Source organism: Grampus griseus (genome assembly GCF_964374135.1).
Source record: "Grampus griseus genome assembly, chromosome: 4".
Classification (NCBI taxonomy): Eukaryota; Metazoa; Chordata; class Mammalia; order Artiodactyla; family Delphinidae; genus Grampus; species Grampus griseus.
The window spans coordinates 112,426,613-112,452,043 of NC_138997.1; the positions used below are offsets into that span (position 1 = coordinate 112,426,613).

Here is a 25,431-nt window from a genome sequence, read left to right on the forward strand (position 1 = left end):
TTCTGTAACATATTATAAAACCATTTCATTCCAGCTTCCACATGCATCTTTGTCACCATTGTCACTAAAGCCACCTTCTTAGTCATGTAACACAGTATTCCAGAGCACGTCAGCTCTACTCCCACCACTGCAGTTTGAGAAACAGCAGTCTCTGATGTCTTACGAAATGTAGTCCGGAAATTTTAACAAAACGTCCTAGTATTCATTTATATCACATTGGGACAGTGCTCTATCTCATCTGTCCCACAAGTACCTGTCTGTAATTACCACAAACTTATATACTGCTCTTATACACGGCTCATCCAGTGACCTTTACAAGGCCTATTCACACTTGTCATATACCTAGGAATAATTAGTAAATGTGTTTTGGGGGGTTTTCCTTTTTTTCCTTTTTTCTTTTTTGGCCACACTGCACAGCATGCAGGATCTTAGTTCCCTGACCAGGAATCAAAGCGGCGCCCCCTGCAGTGAAGAGCAGAGTCTTTTCTTTTTTCTTCTTTTTTTAACATCTTTATTGGGGTATAATTGCTTTACAATGGTGTGTTAGTTTCTGCTGTATAACAAAGTGAAGCAGCTATACATACGAAGGGTAGAGTCTTAACCACTGGACCACCTGGGAAATCCTACCAAATGTGTTTAATTACTTTAAAACTTTCCAGTCAAATCAATCAAGTAATCTCTATAAGCATCCAAAACTGGCACTGATTAAGGGTTTTCCATATGTATCCAAGCAATAATTTCTTATGCAAAATAAATTAATTCTCAAGAGAATGAGAAGACAAGCCACAGACTGAGACAAAATAGCTGGAAAAGGCATATCTGAAAAAGGACTGTTACCCAAAATATACAAAGAAATCTTAAAACTCAACAGTAAGAAAAGAATCCTATTAGAAAATGGGCCAGAGACCTGAACAGACAACTCACAGAAAAGATATACAGATGACAAATAAGTATATGAAACGATACTCTACATCATATATCATCAAGGAAATGCAATTTAAAACAACAATGAGATACCACCATTAGAATATACTTATCAGAATGACCAAAATCCAAAACACTGACCACATCGAATGCTGACAAGGATGCGGAGCAACAGGAACACTCATTCCCTGGTGGTGTGAATGCAAAATGGTACAGCTGCTTTAGAAGACAATCTGGTGACTTCTTACAAAGCTAAACATACTCTCACCAAATAATCCAGCCATCATGCCCCCTGGTATTTATCCAAATGAGGTGAAAACTTACATCCACCTGCACACAGATGTTTATAGCAGCCTTACTCATAATTGCCAAAACTTGAAAACAACCAAGAAGTCCTTTGGTAGATGAATGGATAAACTGTGGTACATCCAGACAATGGAATATTAATTATTCAGCACTAAGAAGAAATGAGCTATCAAGCCATGAAAAGACATGGAGAAAACTTAAATGCAGACTATTAAGTGAAAGAAGCCCGTCTGAAAAGGCTACATATTGTATGATTTCAACTATGTGACATTCTGAAAAGGCAAAACTATGGAGACAGTAAAAACATCAGTGGTTGCCCAGGGTTACAGGGGAGGGGAGAAGGGACGAATAGGAAGAACACAGGGGATTTTCTAGGGCAGTGCAACTATTCTCTATGATACTACAATGGTGTATAAATGTCATTACACATTTGTCAAAACCCACAGAAGGTTCAATGCTAATGTAAACTATGAACTATGGATGATAACAATGTGTCAATGTAGGTTCTTCAATTATAACAAAGGTACCACTCTGGTGAGGGATACTGGTAGCAGGATAAGCTGTGTGTGGCAGGGAGGGGAGCCATGGGAGTTCATTCTCTATACTTTCCACTCAAGTTCTGCTGTGAACCTGAAACTGCTCTAAAAAATAAAACCCATTTTAAAAAATGCATAACAACAGAAAAAGTAATTCAAAATGAATATTAATGGAAGAACCAGGTGTTTAAGGACAATACCTACTACTTTTAGAAAGAAAATGTTTGGGAAGAAACTTCAACTTACATTTGGACTTTCATTAATATCTTCAGTAGTAGAAAAAAGCAGAGTCAGATATGTGTCTCAAAGCTAGACAATCTCATGAAAGCCTGAGTGCTACCACTCAAGCAGTCCGTATGGGTTCTGAGAATCTAGAAAGAATTATTCTACTACATTTTTCTGATATTCTGTCCCCTCAAAGATGGAAGAGCACTGGCTAAATCATGTACCAAAATCAAGCTCCTCCTACCAGTAAATTCAAGGCCTCTGATCTTTCTCATGAAAAACCCAAGAATGAATAAGAAGAGTAAACATGAAGGAAAAAAGAAAGAAAGAATAAAATTAAAAGACATAAATAAAGAAGCACTGCTTACTACCACACCACGTTCAGCTAGGTCTCTGGAAGCCCTGTGTCCTTTGAGCATCCCACCACTCACGGCAAAGTAGAAAGTGTGTGTTAAGCACAAACTCCGCACAGCACAGGGCACTTCATAAACCTTCCAGACCGCCTTCTGCAATTAAGCCTGCAGCAGGTACCCACAGCAGACGGCTACTTATTGTATTTACTAAAGGTAAACACGACATGAGGGCATCAAAGAATAATGATGAAGAAGAGAGACAGCCTCAATTTTCTCTTTGTAGATGTAAATACCGTACAACCTTGTAAAGACTCTTTTTTAAATCTAGCGAGAGAAATAGCTTAAGGTAGTCCATTCTGTACCTTCTAACTCCAGGAATTATTTTTAATACATTTATTTTAAATTATAAAACAGCAATAAAGAGAATGTGGAAAGGAGAAAAACCCATCACCCTATATATGTTCCCCGCCAAGCGTTTTTCACCCATGGGCATTACAGGGCAACTGGTAGTTTCAGCATTTTCTACAAAGGCTATTACTCCCTCAACCAGAAAACAAAAATTCAGAATCAACTTTTCCCAGAACAGTATGATGTGCATTAAGGGAACTGCACACACTCCCTATATGTTCAATTAGCTTCTTGGACATGTAAAGCTCTGAAAGGTACCTTGAGGAACACACATTTTTGTAAAATAAAGAATTTAAGTCCTCCACACTAGGAACAAATGCTAAATTAAATTACACAAAAAGTCAGGCATTCATTAGGGCTTTTATGAGAAAGAGTGTGGTAGTTTCACAAAACACACTTGAAATTAAATATCTGCATTAATCACAAAACATTAGACACACAACATTTTCAAAACCAAAAAGAGCTACAAGAACGCAACACAGGTCTATAGGTCAGTTATTTCTGATTTTTGTACTTAAGACCTGAGTTCAGATTCTAACAGTGCAACCTTGAGCAGGTTATCTAACATTTCTCACCTTGTCTCCGTCTCAGCTGTTTAACAACACTGCCACCAAAAACTGTGTGTGTGTGTGTGTGTGTGTGTGTGTGTGTGTAGTTACAGGGCTGCTGTGACAAATGACTTAAAGTATGTAAACTGCGGGGCTCACATTTACTGGATGCTAACAACAATACCAGCAATGTTCTAAGGGCTTCACGTGAACTAATTCATTTAATTTTCATGCAATCCTACCTATGAAAATAGAAGAAGCTATTGCTATCCTCCTTTTACAGATGAGGAAATTAAGGCTCAGGAGACGTTAATAACGTGCCCCAAATCCCTGTTGTACTGTGTTCCAACGTGCTTACCACACAAATAAATACTCAATAAATAATAGTTATAGTGTGCTTGCTACATGCCAGGAACTGTCCTAAGCACTCTACATTTATTAATAGAATCCTCAGTACAATTCTGAGACAGGTACTATTTTTATTTCCCATTTCACAGATGAGAGAATTGAAGCCAGAGAAATCAGGTTATTTTTTCCAAGGTCGTACAGTTAATTGATAAGTGTTGGAACTGGGATTCCAACTCAGGTCCCAACACTATTCTCCTCCAGATAAGAAAACAAATTTTAAAAAATAAAAATTAAAAGAAAAATCTTTACTGTTTTTCCCATAAAACTAAGTTATGAAACATTTTGCCACATAAATTGTTCTTAGTTTACTTTCATGATTTTATTAAACATTTACAGTTCCCAGGGTTTCTGGTCAGTGTGTGATCTTTCTGTGTTAATAAAGTCCTAGACAAAAAGTAAAGATATTCAACATTTCAGTTACATCTAAACATTTCTATTAATAACAAGTGAACGATGTTCAACCAACTTTCTCAAACTCCATCACTGTGAATAAATTGAAAACCTCCACTTCCACCACTTGAGACCCCTTAGAACTTTGAAAACCAGAATCACAGTCTGGGAATAAATGACACAGGAACTCCAGGGAAGAGAAGAATTTCACTGATACAAACAACTCTACGTAAAGCTTTCTTTGCCATCTCTGAAGCCTATATTATTTTGTAAGGATGAGATGCCTTTTTTGCGATATGTGTTGACTACTCTCCCCCACCCCCCATTTACCACTAATAGCTGTCAACAATCTTGGAGGGTCAGAGGAGCGCATCCAATAGACTAAATCTTTTCATCTCTGTTGGACGCAACAGGGCATTTTTAGCTGGTTTCCTAAGCCATCATCACCAGAGTCAGCTCACAAATACTAATGAATAGCAGCAGTGCACACTGCGCACTGTAATGCTCCCAGCACGAGGCTGGGTGTGTCTCCGCCTTGCCTCCACCCTGGAATCCCCCCTTCTGTAGAACGCCAGGACACTGGAGTGTACACTCAGGTATGTGAACCTGCTCCCTCTGAAGAGACTCTGTTCAAAGTAAGAACTGAGAACCAACAAATGTTTCTTTCTATATGTCGTGTCTATTTCCTTCCAACCACACCCTAAGTTAAAAAACGAATTACAGTTTGTGAGCAAATCCAAGAGAACTAGTTTGAACACGAAAGAGTGGTATCTATATTATAAATCCAACCAAATTATTTTTTTATGTTCTGTACGCTAACAATGCCACAGCTTTAGTAATGCATGTTAGTAATGTGCTGCTTTGTAGGCATGAACTTAGAGGTTATAATCACTTTTTTTTTTTTAATTTTTATTGGCCATGCCACATGGCTTGCAGGATCTTTGTTCCCCAACCAGGGTTCAAACCCGTGCCCCCTGCAGTGGAAGTGTGGAGTCCAAACAACTGGACCGCCAGGGAATTCCCCTATAATCACTTGCTTTTCAAAAAGGAGGGAAGTCGTTCGAGAAAATAATTTTAAATTACATAAAATTTTATTGCTTAATATTTATAATTAAAATTATTTAAAGGGCTTCCCTGGTGGCGCAGTGGTTGAGAGTCCGCCTGCCGATGCAGGGGACACGGGTTCGTAACCCCGGTCCGGGAAGATCCCACATGCCGCGGAGCGGCTGGTCCCGTGAGCCATGGCCGCTGAGCCTGCGCGTTTGGAGCCTGTGCTCCGCAACGGGAGAGGCCACAACAGTGAGAAGCCCGCGTACCGCAAAAAAAAAAGAAAATTTAAGTATAAAACTGTTTTCATTACAAGCATGTCACAAAATTCTTCCATTTTCAAAATTCACACCCTGCAATTATTTTAAACTGAATTTTAACCTCACAACTTAGAAAATTCTTCTGATATCTAACCAATGGCAAAATAAAGGTTCAAGAGGTTGCTACTGTTTTTCTCTTCTAAAAAGGTACATAAAGTGAGCACTTTTGGAATTAACACAAACATAGCAGGAGCCAACAGGAACATGGAACACATACTCAGAGGAAGCGAGTTCTCTGTGGACTGGACAACTATCAGGAAGACAAAAAGGTTTTAAAATGCAGACACAGTCAGTTCCTAGCACATTCTACTGACAAATAGTTTTCGTTTCCAAAACCACTACTGAACATCTAAAAGAGTCAAAACCACCTCAAAGTGAGACAAGAGATCTGGACAACAGAACATGAAGTCCCTGCCACATGAGCTACCCATTTTAGTTGAGATTCATTCGGATTCCCAGAGAAACAGTCAGCTGTTAGAAAATCATGTGTTCTTCTGAAACCTGTACAAATGAAACCCTTTATTTCAGGAAATTTCCTTTAAAACAGAAATAGATCACAAGCCAGGTCAGGAACAAGTGTTCATGTACCTAACCCCTTACTTCCAGTTTTAAGAGCGCCAGAGTCGCCAAGTATTTAAGGGTAGAGAGGAAACAGGGGTGCTCCTAGGAGTTCTCCTGAGTAGGGGGTCAGTAAACAATTCACATGCTACCGTTAATGAGGGAGGTCTACAAATACTTTAAAATTTAATTTTAAAATGTAACATGGATACTCAAAACTTTTTCTTTTTTCTTTTTTTTGCTTGACTGACTAAATACAATCTAAGACCTAACATATGTTGTATCCGTATCTTTGTTCAAAGAGAAAATTGTTTTTTTCCTGGACACTGGCCAGCAGAACAAACAACATTCACTACCTGAAAAGAGTAGTTCTTGCCTTCTCTTTTTAATCTTCCTAAAGAACTGTGAATAAGTTAATAAAGACAGTGACTTCACATTTAAAATTTTTCCTTTAGGTACTTTCTGAACTTTTTCTTGAGCCAAATCTCAACAGATTTGAACACGAGAGCTCAATCATCTTTTTATGAAACTATTAAATTTCTATTATCTAAGCTACATGCCTCCAAAGCATGAACACCAACGGCATACTGGCATCACTTTAAAACTGAGCTGCAAAGTCTGGTTTTACATGCAGTATAAAACCCATTTAGAGCACCAAACCACCATTTCATAGGAAGATAAACCCTTAAATAATTTATAGCACTACTAAATCTAGAGTTCCTAGTAGATTTAAAAACAGTATTTAAAATATCACTTTAGATTAAAACCATCAGCAAGAAGCCTACTTCTTTATGTCATAACCCGCCAAGTTAAAATGCAATACCAGCAGGCCATCTAGTGACCATTCAAGGGTTAGGAAAAAACTTAAATAAAAAACCCTCAGTATTTTCCAGTGTCTTCTATCTTCTTGGATAAAAATGTGCCAACTGAAGCATACTGAGGAAATAAAGATGCTCTGACAAAATACTGAGAAATTAGGTATTTATTTAAATGACCACACTGCCTATACCAATTATACTACGTAAGCCAGATCAAAAGAGAAATAAGACAATCCAGAGAGGACAGAACCAAAATACCCACCATCCTAAAATACCCACTGTAGACCACACTAAAAATATTTTTTCTTGGGCTTCCCTGGTGGCGCAGTGGTTGAGAGTCCGCCTGCCGATGCAGGGGACACGGGTTCGTGCTCCGGTCCGGGAAGATCCCACATGTTGCGGAGCGGCTGGGCCCGTGAGCCATGGCCGCTGAGCCTGCGTGTCCGGAGCCTGTGCTCCGCAACGGGAGAGGCCACAGCAGTGACAGGCTCGTGTACCGCAAAAAAAAAAATTTTTTTTCTTGGACAGTGAAAATCAATTCCATATCTTAATAATGATAAAATTTCATATTCTAAGGCAAATCAAGGAAAATTTAAACATGAAAATTTTTCACTGCCCTTTGACCTCGCTCCCCTCTACTGTGCATTGTGTATCCGCATTATGCATTGGCCTAACCTACCCCACTGGCAGAAATTCATGTTCACTCATAAAGAGCAATGTTCTCCTAGCACCAACAAGACAACTCCTTAAAAGATAATATTCCTTCTTGGGGACTTCCCTGGTTGGCGCAGTGGTTAAGAATCCGCCTGCAATGCAGGGGACACGGGTTCGAGCCCTGGTCTGGGAAGATCCCACATGCCACAGAGCAACTAAGCCCATGTGCCACAACTACTGAGCCTGCGCTCTAGAGCCCGCGAGCCACAACTGCTGAAGCCCGCGCGCCTATAGCCTGTGCTCCGCAACAAGAAAAGCCACCACAATGGGAAGAGTATCTGTGCATCACAACGAAGAGTAGCCCCCACTCGCCACAACTAAAGAAAGCCCACGCGCAGCAACGAAGACCCAACGCAGCCAAAAATAAATATATTAATTAATTAATTTAAAAAAGAAGGTAACATTCCTTCATGATCTTGTAAGGGGCCACAATGACCCCCACTTTGTACTCACAGATCTGGATTGTGCAAACTATCTACGTCATTTAATGTACAGCCCTCTGTCTCAAAAACCTATACAACTGTGCTTTGACCTTTAAGGGCAGAACAGTCCTCAGCTTGCTGAGGGCCTGTTCCTGGGTTAAAATCCTCTATTTGACTCGAATAAAGCCTTCCATTTCTTTCTTAGATGGATTAATTTTTTCTCGACAGTAAAGAATGTTAAAGAAACAATACCTGGTAGAATTCATTTCAGAAGAGTCTCTCCAAAGTAATACGGAGCATCAGACAGAAAAAATTCCACTTATCACCAGAGGAGGCAGCACTTGTCAAACACCTGAACTATCCTGAGACAAACAACTTCACCTCCCTGAAGCTGTTTCCTCATCAGTAAAATGAGGAAAATTATAACTACTTCTCAGAGTTTTAACAAAAATTAAATGCAATAATGCTACTGAAGGGACTACCAAAGGCTTTGAACATGCTAAGAGTTCTGCTCTTCCATCTCTACCTGTGCCATTCCCTGCCAGCACTCACAATTATATTCTTACAATGCTAGTCAATGAAGAACCTCTAATCTTCACATCCCCACTCAAAGCACACACTAGAAAGCTATGGAAATTTAGTTACAATTCCCTGAAAACACCATTGCACTCGACATCTTCATCCCCTCCACCCGCAATCTGTATTTGTGATATTAGCTCTACCATGTGAGCTCACATAACCCACCCTTGGAAAACCTAACAGATAATCTTTGAGGAACTTCCCTGGTGGTGCAGTGGTTAGGACTCCAAGCTCCCAATACAGGGGGCCCGGGTTCGATCTCTGCTCAGGGAGCTAGATGCCCCATGCATGCCACAACCAAGAGTTCGCATGCCGCAACTAAGGAGCCTACGAGCCGCAACTAAACGAGCCTGCCTGCCACAACTAAGACCCGGCACAACCAAAATAAATAAACAAATAAATAAATAAAATATTTTTTTAATGTCTTTGTGATGACAATGAAGTTGAATTGCACTGGCTACCCCTGGACCACCAGGGAGAAGGAGCTTGTTAGGAAAAGCACATTACACTGTCACCTTGCGATAAGGGTGCAGCAGGCAAAGAAACTCCTTGTATCACCAACTGACCATAAAGTCTGAGCTGAACGTCAGGTATGAACCGGTTTCCCCATGTATCCTAATGTTCATCTGAGATTCAACTTTGTGAGAAAATCAAAGGACAATATGCCAGAACAGAAGTAGTTGGTATGTGTGCATATTTCTTCCTTCAATTGTACTTTTAAATTCTGTATCATGTTATAAAAGAAAAAAAAGAATTTATATAGTCATTCTAGTTTATAAATAATGGTAGCAAGGACCAAAAATTAAGGTCCATGGGGCAGGAATCTGTACTGTCTAATTCACTGCCACATCCACAGTGGTTTACAACAGTGCCTAGCATGTATGGCACTAGGTATTTGTTAAATTAACTCACAGGATCAACCAGTACAAACAGAAATACATACTTTCCATGGGAAGTGAAGTCATTTACTTAGGAAAGCACACAACTGAAATCTTTTCCCCAAAAGAAGGTGGTTCCCAAAAAAAGCAATTGCATTAAGGAGGCATTTACATTTATTCTTTTGTCACCACCCAGCTTTAGAATAAAAATGAGTAATTTTCAAAAGAAAATTTCCCTGTCTTAAACTAATATAACCAGAATACCTTTCTGGCCGTAAATTTAATTATATTGTACTTGAGTTGTAATAAGAACACTCTTGAAAGTAAAAGCCAGAGGCATATGAAAATGAATTCTAGGAATTCATGTACCTGGAATCCTAGGTATGGAGTCTAATAAGTTCATGAACAAGTTAGTTAATATCTCTGAAATACTTCATAGGTTTACTCTGTGAATAAAATTAGACAACATACACAAAGTACTCAGTGCAAAGACCAAGTAGGAAACCACCAAAGTAATTCAAGGGAGAGGTGGTTAGAAGCTAAAGTAGGACAGAAGACCACTTCCCCTGAGATTCTAACAATCAAAGCAAATATTTTAAAAGACACAAAGCCCCACATACATGTCCCTTACAATAAGTATTCACTAGATGTTAGTTTATCTATCCCTCTTTTTCAAAACCTTGAGTGAAACTGTCCAATTATCAGATTGTCTAGCAAGAATAATAGAGACTAATATCTGTATAAAAGGAAGAATAATAGGTATAATCATTAATTAGGAACAAACAAATTGGGAGCAAGGCATTAAGGCCACAGAGACTAAGGCAAGCAATGGCATCAAAAAAAGAAAAAAAGTAAACACTGTGGTGAAAGGCATAAGGACAATAATTTTTTAAAAATCAGCTTGGAACCAAACTATGGAGAAGCTTGAACACAAATTACCTTAAATCTATAAACAATGGGGAAAAAAATCAATATATATTTTAGAGTAAAAAACGGAAGGGATTAGACTACACTTTAGAAAGATGATTCTGCCAACAATATAAAATGGAATAAAAGGCAGACAGGACTGGAGGTGGGGTGACCAATTGTACAGTGGCAGTCAACACTCAATTTTTTACCGTTACAGGTGGGAAAAAAAGGCAAAGTCCTGTGCATAACAGACACCACATGAGCCTGCATTTTCATTTTACAGAATCATGGTTAAAAATAATTTAAGTCTAAATACAGTGAGGATCTTGGATTAAATCCAAGGATAGGAAAGGATAATAGTGGAAAAGCTTGTGAAATCCAAATAAGTTTGTGCTTTAGTACAAAGTACCAAGCTTAATTTCTCAGTTTTGAGAAATGGTCTATGATCATGTTAGTTATTAACCTAAGAGGAAGCTGCGTGAAGGATATACAAGAACGCTCTGTAATATTTTTAGATTTACAGAAGAATTGCCAAATTTTCTCAAGATAAATTTTTCTTGAAAAACAGCAAATCATCTTCCCACTACAAAAAAAGAAAGAAAGAAAGAAAGAAAAAAGTCTCTATGTAGGTAAAAGTGTCAAACTCAAAGGACACAACTCTGAGTAGGGCCCCAAAGAAGTATTCAGGAATTGAAGGAAGGAAAGAATGGAAGGAGGGTAGCCATCACTCTCTAAGTTTAATAATCCCTTAAGTGTCTGAACTATCTGGAATTATCTATAGCCCATAAAATGGCTTCTGAGATGCATGAGCCCCCTAAAATTTTATGAGAATATCTATGTGTATTTTTCTGAAGTTTTGTAAAACACTTAAGAATCAGTAATTAGATATAAAAAACAGACAATCCAAACTAACAGAAAATAGAACTATCGGGAATTCCCTGGCAGTCCAGTGGTTGGGACTCTGCACTTTCACTGCCATGGGCCAGGGTTTGATCCCTGGTCAGGGAACTAAGATCCTGCAAGCCGCATGGCGTGGCCAAAAGTAGAAAAATAAAAAAGAAAATAGAACTAAGTATAACTTTCTAATATTGATATGACAAATCTCAAGTTAAAAAAAAAGATAGGTTCAACATATAAAAAATGCAAGCAAAACTACAATCTAAAGGAAAAATACTGAAAACATAGTTTCAATGAAAATGGCATAGAATTAATATTTATTGATTTCATACAAATTTATAAGAAAACTATAAACAACCCCAACAGAGTAAAAGTAGAGTAAGGATAGACAATTCACTGAAAACGAAACAGAGATTACACAATAGACCACACCTAACAAGCAGAAAGGCCAGCTAATCTATAAAATCAAACTTTCTTGAGCCCATCACAGAGCTGAGGTCCTAAAGCAGTAACATGAGCTGCTTCCAAAGAGTGACAAGTCCCACCAAGAAAAGTCAAGACACGTGAATTATCTCCCTTTAGTAAAGCCTGGGAGGAAGAGATGGCTGCAAGAAAAGCAGGAAGAAGAAAACAGCTTTAAAGTTTTGAAAATTCTTCAAGGCTGAGTGTGGACTAGTGTGACAGGTGAGTATCCCTGGGAACCCAGACGTGAGGAGCTCTGCGCTCACTCACAAGCAGGCCTACGGGAGGTATGCAGAAGGAACGTGAAGAGCAGGTCTGGAGACCAGAGCGCGCTCCCTCGGTGGCGCGCAGCACAAAGCTCTGCCCACTCCCTGCAGCACTGTCTCATCCAAGACAAAAGCCTTAGGCTGATGGGGGAGGGCAGGAAACCGCTCCCCACCCGACCCCTAGCCTCCCAGGGTCTGCTGTTTTGGGGGAGGGGTAGAAGCAAGTATGGTCTGCCAAAAGGAGGTGGAAGAAACTCTCTTGGCCCAGGATCCTGAACCGATACAAACCAGGGATCTGCACGTGAGGAGCAGAAAACCCACCCTCCAAGACCTCCCAGGTTCAAAGAGAGGCTGGCTACCACGCAGAGAGGGGAAGCAACACTGAGGAAGACCCACTCCAAGATCCAGAAGCAGAGGTCCTGCTTAAAGCTGAATCTGGACCAGCAGAACTGAAAACCACCACTGCTCCTCCACCATGAGCTTAGCACTAAGTAATAAGCAAGAGTAGTTTACTGCTGTGAGAGAGGAGCAAGAGCCTGGAAGGGGACCCCTTCTGTGGTACAGGCATATAGGGAATGCTAAAAGCTGAGGACGGAGCAGAAACACTGGGGAAAACCCTCCAGCAGGCCAGATCCCACACTAAGCACAAGGAAAACAGCTCACCCCTGGAGAAATGTGAAGCGGGTGCTGCATGAAGAATAACTATAGAATAAGGAAACCCTAACCCAGCTGAGCTACTTATTAAACTAACTCAACTCACTACACTAACAGTGTGACAGAAGCATAAATGCCCAAAGCATAAATACCACTTACCTCAATCTCTACGGTTCTTCCAGACACAACACCCAGCATTCAATAAAAAATTAGGACACATCAAAAAGAGCAAGAAAAAACACCCACTGTTAAGAAATACAGCAAGATCCAGAAATGACCCAGAGGTTAGAACCACCAGGCAGGACTTTAAAATAATTAAAATTACTATGTTAAAAGATCTAGTGCAAAAGTGGACAGCATGCCTAAAAAGATAAAGGATTTCAACAGAGAGATGTACACTATACTAAAAACAAAAAAGATAATCAAATGATGATAGGATTTTTTAATGATCAGAGTTTAAAAATTCCTCCTATGGGCAAATCAATATATTGGATACAGCTAAGGAATCAGTAACCTTGAAAATAAGTGAATAGAAATTAATAAAGCTGAAAAGTTAAGACAAAAAAGGGTGAAAGAACAGAGCATCTTTAGGCTGCGGGAAAATATTATATTGTCTAACATATCCGTAACTGGAGTCCCAGAAGGAGGAGAGAGAATAGGGCAAGAGAAATATTTGAAGACATAATGGTCAAGAGTTTTCAAAAACCAATAAAAGAGTAAACTACCAACCCAAGAAAGTAAAAGAACTCTGAACTGAGAGAAATCGACCTAAATATACTGAAAGACCTATAAACCTCATACTAAAACTGCTGAAAACCAAAAAGATTAAGAGCAAATGTTGAATTTAGGCAGAAAAAAACAGAAACATTATAAAGAGAGGGGGAAAAAAGAAAAGAATCACATCAGACTTTCATCAGAAACAATGCAAACAAGAGGACCATGGAACAACATCTTTAAAGTACTAAAAGAAAAACACCTGTCAACCCAGAACTCTGCCCAACAAACACATGAAAAGATGTTCATCATCACTAATTATTAGAAAAATACAAATCAAAACTACAGTGAGGTACCACCTCACACCAGATGGAATGCCCTTTATTAAAAAGTCTACAAATAATAAAACGCTGGAGAGGGTGTGGAGGAAAAGGAACCCTCTTATGCTGTTGGTGGGAATGTAAACTGGTGCAACCACTATGGAAAATAGTATAGAGGTTCCTCCAAAAACTAAAAATAGAGTTGCCATACGATCCAGCAATCCCACTCCTGGGCATACACCCAGACAAAACTATAATTCAAAAAGATATACGCAGCCCAATGTTCACAGCACCACTATCTGCAATAGCCAAGACATGGAAACAACCTAAATGTCCATCGACAGATGAATGGATAAACAAGATATGGTATATACATACAATGGAATATTACTCAGCCATAAAAAGGAATGGAATAATGCCATTTGCAGCAACATGGATGGACCTAGAGATTATCATACTAAGCAAAGTTAAGTCCGAAAGAGAAAGACAAATACCACCTTACATCACTTATATGTGGAATCTAAAATACGACACAAATGAACATATCTATGAAACAAAAACAGATTTACAGATATAGAGAACAGACTTGTGGTTGCCAAGGGGGAGGGGGGTGGGGGAGGAAAGGACTGGGAGTTTGGGATTAGCAAATGCAAACTATTATATATAGGATGGATAAATAACAAGGTCCTATTGTATAGCACAGGGAACTATATTCAATATCCTGTGATAAACCACAATGGAAAAGAATATGAAAAAGAACATATATATGTATAACTGAGTCACTTTGCTGCAGAGCAGAAATTAAACACAACATTGTAAATCAACTATACTTCAATAAAATTTTTTAAAATGTATCCTATGCCCTCCCCCAAACATCTTTTTAAAATGAACAAACAGATGAGAAAGATCTGATATAAAGCCTTTCCAAACGCAGTCATCTGTGCCTCCCAGTATGCTATGTATACATTGAAACTATGGTTTCTAGGACACTTTCTAGGAGTTATATACTCTAATTTCTATCACCTACAATGTAAATTCCTCAAGGACAGAAACACAGCTGGTTAAGCTCTGTAGTGCCAGTGCCCTAGAATGTGACTGACTACAGTAGCGGGCTTTTAACAGATATCGGATTGATGATGGATAATGAAAGAATGAATAATGAAGGGATGAGAAGGAAGCCAGAAGCAGAGCAATAGGACTAGCTCAAGAGCTCAGAAGTTGGTTAACCAACAGAAAAATGAAGAAGAGCAGAAAGATGAAGTACGAAACCTTCTGGGATTAGGTCTCATTGACCTGCAGAGAGTACACCAATACATATGAAGAAAAACATCAGAGCAGGGCAGTTAGCAATTCATTTTATTTCTATCTATTCAGCTAAAATGCTTATGTAAGGGAAATAAATTAGGAAAGCAAGTCCCAGACTAATCATCTGGTAAACATTTTATAATATGGAAAAATTCAAAGGCTAAACATTCATAGTATATTCAGATATAGGTAATTTTTATTTAAAAGTTGTATGCCTAGTATATCCAGTAAGGAATACTAGATGAAAGAGTTTTATGGTAATAGGATTTTAAAAGTCAACAGTGGGTTGAGAAATCACAAGCCACAGTTAGGACAGAATGAGGAGCAATGATACAACGCCGACTGTGTACCACCATATCAGGAGTTCCTGTGCAGCACTGAACAGCAAAGGCAGGAACCCCATGACTGGGGAGAAAGGAACTACTGACCCCCACATGAAGGCCAGATCCTCTTCAGCTAAATGAACTGTGACCCTCCACTAGGAAAGGGGAAGTATGGAGAAAGGAGCAGAGAAGGGAAGAAAAATAACTTCTAAAAACTGAGATTAAACTAAACTCAGAGAATCACGCACCTAGTGGGCCTGATAACATCAAACCTCTTTACGTTTCCATATGTTCAGGAATGAGACAAAGGTCGTTATGTCCTGGAACCTTCACCTACCTAAAATTCAACCATAAGATGTCATCAAGTTATCACAGGGGAAATCTGGACTCTCTAAATGTTTAGGAAAAGTTAAATACATTATATAACTCAACTTAAAAATATACTGATGCCAAGTTGTAGAGCTGAATAACCAAGGCTGAATTTCCTCTATAAGGCATTTGTGTGTTAAAATTACAGGTAAAATAAAAGATTGTTTGTCTCTCAAGCCTCCTGTGGTTTAGACTGACTGGAATATTTCACATGTGATACATATATGGTGCCCCCCACAGCACCTAACACAGTGACACACATGCACAGAAAACTGTCAGTGCTATAAAGAATTTTAAATGCACGTATTCAGCACTTAATGTACTCAACAACACATTAAAAGGATCATAAACCTTGATCAAGTGGGATTAATCCCAGGGATGTAAGGATGGTTCGATATCCACAAATCAATCGATGTGATATGCCACATTACCAAGATGAACAATAAAAATTATATGATCATCTGGATAGAGGCAGAAAAAGCTTCTGACGAAGTTCAACATCCATTTACGGTAAAAACTCTCAACAAAGCGGTTATAGAGAGAACACACCTCAATATGATAAAGGCCATATATGATACGCCCACAGCTAACAGCATACTCAATGGTTAAAGCATTTCCTCTAAGATCAGGAACAAGACAAAGTTGTCTACTCTCACCATTTTTATTCAACATAGTAATGGAAGTCTTAGTCACAGCAATCAGACAAGAAAAATATATAAAAGGCAACCAAACTGGAAAGGAAGAAGTAACACTGTCACTGCAGATAACATGATACTTTACACAGAAAATCCTCAAGACACTACCAAAAACTACTATAGCTAATCAACGAATCTCATAAAGGTGGAGGACACAAAATTAATATATAGAAATCTGTTGCATTTCTATACAGTAAAAATGAGCTATAAGAAAGAGAAATTAAGATAATTCCATTTACGATCACATCAAAAAGAATAAAATAGGAATAAATCTAACTAAGGAAGTAAAAGACTTCTTCTCAGAAAACTATAAGACACTGATGAAAGACACTGAAGATGACACGAACATGCAAAGATATACCTTGGTCATGGACTAGAAGAATTAATATTGTTAAAATGACCACACTACCCAAGGCAATCTACAAATTCACTTCAATTCCTAACAAAATACTAATGGCATTTTTTACAGAACTGGAAAAAATAATTGTAAAATTTGTATGGAAACACAAAAGACCCCAAACACCCAAAACAATCTTGAGAAAGAAGAACAAAGCTGGAGGTATCATGCTCCCTGATTTCAAACTACACTATAAAGCTACTGTCATCAAAAGAGTATGGTACTGGTACAAAAAGAGACACATACATCAAAGGAACAGAACAGAGAGCCCAGAAATGAACCCACACTTATATGGGCAATTAATCTATGACAAAGGAGCCAAGAATATACAATGGGAAAACAGACAGCCTCTTCAATAAATGATTTTGGGAAAAGTGGACAGCAACATGCAAAAGAATCAAACTGGAGCAGAAACAAGAACTACAATCTTGCAGCCTGTGGAACAAAAACCACATTCACAGAAAGACAAACAAGATGAAAAGGCAGAGGACTATATACCAGATGAAGGAACAAGATAAAACCCCAGAAAAACAACTAAATGAAATGGAGAGAGGGAACCTTCCAGAAAAAGAATTCAGAATAATGATAGTGATGATCCAGGATCTCGGAAAAAGAATGGAGGCAAAGATCGAGAAGATGCAAGAAATGTATAATGAAGATATAGAAGAATTAAAGAGAAAACAAACAGAGATGAACAATACAATAACTGAAATAAAAACTACACTAGAAGGAATCAATAGCAGAATAACTGAGGCACAAGAACGGATAAGTGACCTGGAAGACAGAATGGTAGAATCCACTGCTGCGGAACAGACTAAAGAAAAAAGAATAAAAACAAATGAAGACAGCCTAAGAGACCTCTGGGACAAAGTTAAACACAACAACATTCACATTATAGGGGTCCCAGAAGGAGAACAGAGAGAGAAAGGACCCGAGAAAATATTTGAAGAGATTATAGTCGAAAACTTCCCTAACATGAGAAAAATAGCCACCCAAGTCCAGGAAGCGCAGTGAGTCCCATACAGGATAAACCCAAGGAGAAACACGCCGAGACACATAGTAATCAAATGGGCAAAAATTAAAGAAAAATTATTGAAAGCAGCAGGGAAAAAAAGGCAAATAATATACAAGGGAATACCCATAAGGTTAACAGCTGATTTCTCAGCAGAAACTCTACAAGCCAGAAGGGAGTGGCATGATATACTTAAAGTGATGAAAGGGAAGAACCTACAACCAAGATTACTCTACCCGGCAAGGATCTCGTTCAGATTCGATGGAGAAATCAAAAGCTTTACAGACAAGCTAAAGCTAAGAGAATTCAGCACCACCAAACCAGCTCCACAACAAATGCTAAAGGAACCTCTCTAAGTGGGAAACACAAGAGAAGAAAACAACCTACAAAAACAAACCCAAAACAATTAAGAAAATGGTCATAGGAACATACATATCGATCATTACTTTAAACATGAATAGATTAAATGCTCCAACCAAAAGACACAGGCTTTCTGAATGGATACAAAAACAAGACCCATCTATATGCTCTCTACAAGAGACCCAGTTAGACCTAGGGACACATAGAGACTGAAAGTGAGGGGATGAAAAAAGATATTTGATGCAAGTGGAAATCAAAAGAAAGCTGGAGTAGCAACACTCATGTAAGATAAAATAGACTTTAAAATAAAGAATGTTACAAGAGACAAGGAAGGACACTACATAATGATCAAGGGATCAATCCAAGAAGATATAACAATTATAAATATATGTGCACCCAACATAGGAGCACCTCAATACATAAGGCAACTGCTAACAGCTATAAAAGAGGAAATCGACAGTAACACAATAATAGTGAGGGACTTTAACACCTCACTTACACCGATGGACAGATCATCCAAAATGAAAATAAATAAGGAAACACAAGCTTTAAATGACACAACAGACCAGATAGATTTAATTGATATTTATAGGACATTCCATCCAAAAACAGCAGATTACACTTTCTTCTCAAGTGCGCACGGAATATTCTCCAGGATAGATCACATCTTGGGTCACAAATCAAGCCTCAGTAAATTTAAGAAAATTGGAATCATATCAAGCATCTTTTTGGACAACAACGCTATGAGATTAGAAATGAATTACAGGGAAAAAAACGTAAAAAACACAAAGGCATGGAGACTAAACAATACGTTATTAACTAACCAAGAAATCACTAAAGAAATCAAAGAGGAAATCAAAAAATACCTAGAGACAAATGACAATGAAAACACAACGATCCAAAACCTATGGGATGCAGCAAAAGCAGTTCTAAGAGGGAAGTTTATAGCTATACAAGCCTACCTCAAGAAACAAGAAAAATCTCAAGTAAACAATCTAACATTACACCTAAAGCAACTAGAGAAAGAAGAACAAACAAAACCCAAAGTTAGCAGAAGGAAAGAAATCATAAAGATCAGACCAGAATGAAATAGAAACAAAGAAAACAATAGCAAAGTCCGATAAAACTAAAAGCTGGTTCTCTGAGAAGATAAACAAAATTGATAAACCATTAGCCAGAATCATCAAGAGGGAGAGGACTCAAATCAATAAAATTAGAAATGAAAAAGGAGAAGTTACAACAGACACCACAGAAATACAAAGCATCCTAAGAGACTACTACAAGCAACTCTATGCCAATAAAATGGACAACATGGAAGAAATGGACAAATTCTTAGAAAGGTATAACCTTCCAAGACTGAACCAGGAAGATACAGAAAATATGAACAGACCAATCACAAGTAATGAAATTGAGACTGTGATTAAAAATCTTCCAACAGGGCTTCCCTGGTGGCGCAGTGGTTGAGAGTCCGCCTGCCAATGCAGGGGACGCGGGATCGTGCCCCGGTTCGGGAAGATCCCACATGCCGCGGAGCAGCTTGGCCCGTGAGCCATGGCTGCTGAGCCTGTGCGTTCGGAGCCTTTGCTCCGCAACGGGAGAGGCCACAACAGTGAGAGGCCCTCGTACCAGAAAAAAAAAAAAATCTTCCAACAAACAAAAGTCCAGGACCAGATGGCTTCACAGGTGAATTCTATAAAACATTTAGAGAAGAGCTAACACCCATCCTTCTCAAACTCTTCCAAAAAGTTGCAGAGGAAGGAACACTCCCAAACTCATTCGATGAGGCCACCATCACCCTGATACCAAAACCAGACAAAGATACTACAAAAAAAGAAAATTACAGACCAATTTCACTGATGAATATAGATGCAAAAATCCTCAACAAAATACTAGCAAACAGAATCCAACAACACATTAAAAGGATCATACAACACGATCAAGTGGGAATTATCCCAGGGATGCAAGGATTCTTCAATATATGCAAATCAATCAATGTGATACACCATATTATCAAATTGAAGAAGAAAAACCATATGATCATCTCAATAGATGCAGAAAAAGGTTCTGACAAAATTCAACACCCATTTATGATAAAAACTCTCCAGAAAGTGGGCATACAGGGAAGCTACCTCAAGATAATAAAGGCCATATATGACAAACCCACAGCAAACATCATTCTCAATGGTGAAAAACTGAAAGCATTTTCTCTAAGATCAGGAACAAGACAAGGATGTCCACTATCACCACTATTATTCAACATAGTTTTGGAAGTCCTAGTCACAGCAATCAGAGAAGAAAAAGAAATAAAAGGAATACAAATTGGAAAAGAATAAGTAAAACTGTCACTGTTTGCAGATGACATGACACTATACATAGAGAATCCTAGAAATGCCACCAGAAAACTACTAGAGCTAATCAATGAATTTGGTAAACTTGCAGGATACAAAATTAATGCACAGAAATCTCTTGCAGTCCTATACACTAATGATGAAAAATCTGAAAGAGAAATTATGGAAACACTCCCATTTACCATTGCAACAAAAAGAATAAAATACCTAGGAATAAACCTACCTAGGGTGACAAAAGACCTGTATGCAGAAAACTGTAAGACACTGATGAAAGAAATTAAAGATGATACCAACAGATGGAGAGATATACCATGTTATTGGATTGGAAGAATCAATACTGTGAAAATGACTATACTACCCAAAGCAATCTACAGATTCAATGCAATCCCTATCAAATGACCAATGGCATTTTTTACGGAACTAGAACAAATCATCTTAAAATTTGTATGGAGACACAGAAAACCCCGAATAGCCAAAGCAGTCTTGAGGGAAAATAATGGAGATGGAGGAATCAGACTCCCTGACTTCAGACTATATTACAAAGCTACAGTAAGCAAGACAATATGGTACTGGCACAAAAACAGAAATCAATGGAACAAGATAGAAAGCCCAGAGATAAACCCACACACCTATGGTCAACTAATCTATGACAAAGGAGGCAAAGATATACAATGGAGAAAAGACAGTCTCTTCAGTAAGTGGTGCTGGGAAAACTGGACAGCTACATGTAAAAGAATGAAATTAGAACACTCCTTAACACCATACACAAAAATAAAGTCAAAATGGATTCGAGACCTAAATGTAAGACCGGACACTATAAAACTCTTAGAGGAAAACATAGCAAGAACACTCTTTGACATAAATTACAGGAAGATCTTTTTTGATCCATCTCCTAGAGTAATGGAAATAAAAACAAAAATAAACAAATGGGACCTAATGAAACTTCAAAGCTTTTGCACAGCAAAGGAAACCATAAACAAGACGAAAAGACAACCTTCAGAATGGGAGAAAATATTTGCAAATGAATCAACGGACAAAGGATTAATCTCCAAAATATATAAACAGCTCATGCAGCTCAATATTAAAGAAACAAACAACCCAATCCAAAAATGGGCAGAAGACCTAAATAGACATTTCTCCAAAGAAGACATACAGATGGCCAAGAAGCACATGAAAAGATGCTCAACATCACTAATTATTAGAGAAATGCAAATCAAAACTACAATGAGGGGCTTCCCTGGTGGCACAGTGGTTGAGAGTCCACCTGCTGATGCAGGGGATGTGGGTTCATGCCTGGGTCTGGGAAGATCCCACATGCCGCGGAGCGGCTAGGCCCATGAGCCATGGCCGCTGAGCCTGCGCGTCCAGAGCCTGTGCTCCGCAGCGGGAGAGGCCACAACAGTGAGAGGCCCACGTACCACAAAAAAACAAAAAAAACAAAAAAAAAAACAACTACAATGAGGTATCACCTCACACCAGTTAGAATGAGCATCATCAGAAAATGTACAAACAACAAATGCTGGAGAGGGTGCAGAGAAAAGGGAAACCTCTTGCACTGCTGGTGGGAATGTAAATTGATACGGCCACTACGGAGAACAGTAGGGAGGTTCCTTAAAAAACTAAAAATAGATTTACCATATGATCCAGCAATCCCACTGCTGGGCATATACCCAGAGAAAACCATATTTCAAAAAGACACATGCACCCCAATGTTCATGGCAGCACTATTTACAATAGCCAGGTCATGGAAGCAACCTAAATGCCCAATGACAGACGAATGGATAAAGAAGTTGTGGTATATATATACAATGGAATATTACTCAGACATAAAAAAGGAACGAAATTGAGTCATTTGTTGAGACGTGGATGGATCTAGAGACTGTCATACAGAGTGAAGTAAGTCAGAAAGAGAAAAACAAATATCATATATTAACGCATGTAGGTGGAACCTAGAAAAATGGTACAGATGAGCCAGTTTGCAGGGCAGAAGTTGAGACACAGATATAGAGAACAGACATATGGACACCAATGGGGGAAAACTGCATTGGGGTGGGGATGGTGGTGTGCTGAATTGGGCAAATGGGATTGACATGTATACACTAATGTGTATAAAACTGATGACTAATTAAGAACCTGCAGTATAAAAAAACAAAGAAAACAACTAATACTAAACTTTCATTGGGTTATTTGTATGGAAATATGTTAATATAAATGTTTCAGACATTACATGAAATTTCTAAAAATCTTATATGTTCTGGTATAATGTTATAAGTCATAATTCTAGTTATTACTTTAAAATGTATATCTCAGAAATAACTAAATTTCCTTGTCAATTGCCTTATTATGAACTTTCATCAAATCTTTAACCATGGTCATTTTTAAGTCTTTTGTCATTCACAGACAGTTCTGGGTGTACTCAGGCTTTTGCAAAAATGTTCCTATAAAAGGGTTTCATCTTCAAGGAATTCATGGAAAAGACTGACAAGTACAGGTTTCTGGTAACTGACTATACTGCTGAACTGAATGAATAAGCATTTTCAGAACTCTAATGAAAAACTGATGAATTCATAAAAGTGCTAACAAAAGATCAAGATGAAAAACAATTAATTACATGGGACTGAGTGAACTGATGAGGATAATTATAATTTTTGTGACTTTCTGTCTGAATTAAAAAAAAAAAATCCCACAAGGACTCAGAGGCAAAAAATATACGAATCAATTTTCACTGCAAAGTAAAGGAGCTGTTACAGTGGAGGATTACTGGACTGAATGTCAATATTATGACATAGTATGAGTGTGTTTTGTGTTTGGTAATTACATTCATTGTTGCTTTTGTTGTGGTCATCCATTTACAATGCTTGGTATCAGTCTATCTCTTGTAAAAATAAAGTACAGTGTGTGTGTGTGTGTGAAAAAATAATTTAAAAAAAATCAAACTGGGACTACTTTCTCACACCATATACAAAAATTAATTCAAAATGGGTTAAAGACTTAAATGTAAGGCCTGAAACCATAAAACTTCTACAAGAAAACATGGGCAGTATGCTCTTTGGTCTTAATAGTATTTTTTTTTTTGGCTATGTCTCCTCAGGCAAGGGAAACAAATGCAAAAGTAAACAAATGGGACTACATCAAACTAAAAAGCTTTTGCACAACAAAGGAAACGATCAACAAAACAAAAAGGCCACGTACTGAATGGGAGAAGATATTCGCAAATGATATTGCTGGTAAGGGGTTTATATCCAAAATATACAAAGAACTCACACAACTAACATCAAAAAAACCAAACAGGGCTTCCCTGGTGGCACAGTGGGTGAGAGTCCGCCTGCCAATGCAGGGGACACGGGTTCATGCCCCGGTCAGGGAGGATCCCACATGCCGCGGAGCGGCTAGGCCCATGAGCCATGGCCGCTGAGCCTGCGCGTCCGGAGCCTGTGCTCCACAATGGGAGAGGCCACAGCAGTGAGAGGCCCATGTACCGCAAAAAAAAAAAAAAAAAAAACCAAACAATCCGATTAAAAAATGGGCAGAGGATCTGAGGATCTGTTTTTCTAAAGAAGACATGCAGTTGGTGAACAAGCACATGAAAAGATGCTCAACATCACTAATGATCAGGGAAATACAAATCAAAACCACTATAGAGATAACACCTCACACCTGTCAGAATGGCTATTAACAAAAACACAACAAATGACAAGTATCGTCGATGATGTGTGGAAAAGGGAACCCTCATACACTATTGGTGGAAATATAAATTGGTGCAGCCACTATGGAAAACAGTATAGAGATTCCTCAAAAAATTACAAATAGAACTATCATATGATCCAGCAATACCTCTCCTAGGTATTTATCCAAAGAAAATAAAAACACTAATTAGAAAAGCTATACACACCCCTATGCAGCATTATTTACAACAGCCAAGAAATGGATGCAACCCAAGTACCCATCAATAGATGAATGGATAAAGTTGTGGTACATGTATATAATGAAATATTACTCAGCCATAAAAGAGAATGAAATCTTGCCATTTATGACAATATGGATGGACCCACAGGATACTATACTAAGTGAAATAAGTCAGACAGAGAAAGACAAATATTGTATGATTTCACTTTTATGTGGAATCTAAAGAACAAAACAAATGAACAACCTTAACAAAACAGAAACAGAGTTATTGATAGAGAGCAAAAAGATTACCAGAAGAGAGGGGACTGGGGGAGGAAGAAAGAAATAGGTGAGGGTGATTAAGAGGTACAACCTTACAGTTGCAAAATAAATGAGTCATGAGTATGAAATATATAGTGTGGGAAATACAGTTAATAACTAAGTAATATCTTTGTGGCAACGTAACTAGACTTATTATGGTAATCATTTTGAAATGTATATAAAACATCAGTATGTTGTGTAACAGAAACTAACACAGTGTTATAAATTATACTTCAAAAACAAATGAACATACAAACAAACTCACAAAAAAAGAGATCAGATTTGTAGTTACCAGAGGCAGGGGCTGGGGGGAGAGGGAACTGGATGAAGGCAGTCAAAAGGTACAATCTTCCAGTTATAAGGTAAATAAGTACTAGGGATGTAAGGTACAACATTATAAATATAATTAACACTGCTGTATGCCATATATGAAAGTTTCTAAGAAAGTAAATCCTAAGAGTTCTTATCACACACACAAAAAAATTTTTTCTATTTCTTAAATTCTGTACCTATGTGAGATGATGGATGTTCACTAAACTTATTGTGATTATCATTTCGTGATGTACATAAGTCAAATCATTATGCTGTACACTGTAAACTTATACAATGCTGTATGTCAATTATATCTCAATAAAATTGGAAGAAAAAAAAGAATATAAAATACAAATGTTACTCCACATTACCAGCACCCTTTTTTTGGAGGGGGAATGTTATGAGATGGATATAATTATTCTCTGGGGATTCCCTCTTGGACCTCCTC

At 38.2% G+C, this 25,431-nt stretch overlaps 1 protein-coding gene across 2 annotated transcripts in view; it reads right to left on the reverse strand.

Moving 5' to 3' along the window:
• Positions 1–25,431, reverse strand: part of PAPSS1 (3'-phosphoadenosine 5'-phosphosulfate synthase 1) — a 108,718-nt gene that overhangs the window by 53,808 nt on the left and 29,479 nt on the right. The gene's annotated exons all lie outside the window — the stretch shown is intronic.